The sequence below is a fragment of the Tenrec ecaudatus genome, chromosome 18, assembly GCF_050624435.1.
Source record: "Tenrec ecaudatus isolate mTenEca1 chromosome 18, mTenEca1.hap1, whole genome shotgun sequence".
Classification (NCBI taxonomy): Eukaryota; Metazoa; Chordata; class Mammalia; order Afrosoricida; family Tenrecidae; genus Tenrec; species Tenrec ecaudatus.
This window is the reverse complement of record NC_134547.1, coordinates 60,699,130-60,702,491: the sequence shown is the minus strand read 5'-3', so window position 1 is coordinate 60,702,491 and position 3,362 is coordinate 60,699,130.

Here is a 3,362-nt window from a genome sequence, read left to right as displayed (position 1 = left end):
TTTATAGATAACTGCTAGTGGAAAAAATGTCCCAATGACACAGGGGATTTAGAGTTGGGCTGCGAACAGAAAAGCTGACAGTTCAAACCCATTATCTACTCCACAGAGTAAGACGAGGCAGCCTGCTTCTGTAAAGATCTACAGCATCAGAAGCCCTATGGAGCAGACATGCTATGAAGTCAGAGTCAACTTGAGGGCAGTAGCTTTTTTTATTTTCATTTTTGCTATCTTAGGTTTTTAGGGAGAAGGTGCAATGGAAGGGGGTCTCACACACACACACACACACACACACACACACACACAGAACACCCCCATGTGACATGCCAAAGCATCTAGCAACTATTTTATATTTGAAACTGCTTTCTTATTATATTTATTCCAAAGTATCTCACTGAATGCATGCTTTTCCACAGGTAAGCCCAAACATGTTTTATTTTGAGCCGCATGTTTAATGTTACAGCAGCAGCAGGGGGCAATCTAACTTAGGAGGCCTGCTGTGGAAGCGGAGAGGGGGAGCGCGAGGAGGCTGCATCCGAGAGCCCAGTGAAACTGCTCTACTTGGCTGAATACAAAGCACGGTGGACCGGGAGAGAGAGAGGAAATATACATTGGAGAGAACAAATCCAGGGCAGTGAAATAACAGAAGGTGAAGGGTCCACTCCGGGATAAAGTAAGATGAAACAAAATGAAAAAACATATAAAATTTAAAGAACTCTCATACAGGCTAAGAGAAATCTATGAAGGCATATAGACATATGAGGATTTTTGTTTTAACTTTGCCTGCAGGCACTTTTGAGCCCAAATAACTGCAGATCTGGGAATAACAGGTGTTTATTGATTTCTTCATGATTTTTCTCTTTATTTCTTCCTTTTTTTCCTGTGGTACTGGAACAGAAGACATATGTATTCCATATGTAACACTTTCAAAAATGAAAGGCAACAGAAACACTGAACAGATGTGGGGAGTAGGGACCCACTTTCCCCGGTACAGCTTAATGTCAACATACCAACTGCTTCCCTTCTATTGCTCTCTAAAGGAACAAGGGGTGGGGTAAGGGGCGCACTGAAAGTTTCCCATAAAAGTATTCACTGAGAAGCTTGAATGTTAGTAAGAAAAGCTGTATAAATCAGAAAACAACTTCCTGTTTTTCTTGTCAGTTTGATTCTTCTTTTTCTTTTTAGGACATTTGAGAAATACAGAATTATGAGAGGACTGTATATCAATAGCTGAGCTTCACTTGCTCCTGAAGCTTGAAGGAGAAAGGACAACTTAAAGCATCTATTTTTAAAAAAACTTTGTTAAAGTTGAGCTGAAAAACCACACATCAAGGTTGATTAAGTCTGATGCGTACAATCAAGTTCAAAAGACGAAACTGTCTCTCCTAATGAAGATGGTTTCCCACAGTCTCCTCGCTGTCTTTGTTGTTGTTGGTTCCTTGCTGTCTTTTTGTTCACCTGCAGGTGGTAGCTGTCCATTCATCAAGTCAGATCCGAGTTTCTAATAATGCTTAGAGGACAAACGAGGGCAACCTCTAAAAGAAAATACATATTTTATTTTTCCTGAACTTGAGAAAAATTAAAACCAAACACTCTAATTTCTTCAGACGCTGGGTTTGATCGCAATTGTAAGGGACCCCTCTCTCAGGAACGGGTAAAACATAAACCCACAGAACAGGAAGGAGAAACTGGACATTTGACTCTGCTCTATTTTGCAAAGGCTGGAGAGGTGTGAAATCGCGAAGGGAAGCGGAAAGATGGGCAAAAGACGGTACGTTCCGAACCCAGGTTGGGCGACAGTGAGTAGCCTCATGGTCAGGAGAAGGGACAGGTGGGGGTGGGCACGGATACGCAACACAGAGAAGAAAGATGGCAAGAATATGAGGGGTTCCTGTGAAGTCGGCAGGGGGCCCCGAGGTTCCAAAGATGAAACAAACTTCTCTAGGGGAAAAAATTGTTTAAATATCCCGACATATGTCAAATGGTGAACTTGGGTAGCAAACAAACTGCAGGGGAGACTAACACCAGACGGGCCTAGCACCACTGAGAAAGTACAGTGTCCTGTGAGGAAGAATTCACTGTTTAAGAATTACCGTTTCATAAGGACCCTGCTTTTTTTTCAAAGGCTACAGCAGCTGCAGTCTGCAGATGTAGCTGAAAAAACACCCTGGGCAGGAGGTGCATTCCCCTACGGCACGACCATATTTTCTATAGCAATAATCTCATGTCCATAAAAGGAATGAAAGAAAGAGAGGGAGAGAGGAGGACAGGAGATGGATCCACACCCCATGTGAGCGGAAAAGCCAGGGTCATGCAAGCAGCTTACACAAAGAAAGAGGGACCTCTTGTTTATTATTTTAAATGTTGATAGATGGCATTTTCATATCCACAAGCTTGCATTTGGGATTGGTGGGAAATGTTTGGTACATTAAGAGAGCAAAAGAAGAGACTTGCTTGTGTCACTGATTTAAACACACACACGCACACACACACGTACCGTCCAATCTGTCTGCTGCTTCTTAAAATAACAAAAAAGCCTCCTTCAAATTGTTCAGAGCCATTGCAATTTCCTGCAAAGAGCCGATGTTCGTATGTTTTTCTGTGTCTCCTGCGTTACCCAAGTTACCTAATGCATGCACAGTATGAAGCGTTTTTAAATGAGTTAGTCTTTATTGAATTATGATTTCCAGCAGACACTAATAACAAAATTCAAATTGCTCCAGCAGACAAGAATTTTTAGAGTGCTGGGAAGCCACCGAGTTTTGAAGAGAATCGCGCAGAACCACCCACCAAGTGTGTGTGGTAACCGGGTACCGCTTGATGAAATACTTCAAATAGGTAATTAGATTCGCCAAGAAGGGAGGGAGAAAAAAAAATCAATCGTTAAGAGTCAACACGCTAGGAGATCCAGATGATAAAGAACTGTTATTGGCACACCCAGGGTGTCGTGAAAAGTAAAGCTTAACAAAATAAAGTTCCTAGATTTTCATCGCAGTCTCTGCAGTCAGCACAATGCAATTAGCAACACATCAAACGGGGGAAGAAAGCAACTTTTGCCACCACGATTTCGTTTCCTCGAGAATGTTTTCAGCCTGCTTAAAAGGCAAGGCATAATAGAGACACTCGGGTTCTAACAGGGGTTGCATCGTTAGGAACACCTGCAAACTGAATTTGCTCTGTTTTGCTAACCATTTATTTTGTCTTTACTGGATTTTCAAAGGGAAATACGATAACCCCACTGTTCTTCAGATGCGCGCAGGATGTTTAATCTAATAAAGCCATTGCAATGGAATGGACTAAAGCAACATGGAGCCATAGTTGGGGATCTGTGAAAGAATTTTTAACATCCGGGCACTGCCAGCTCC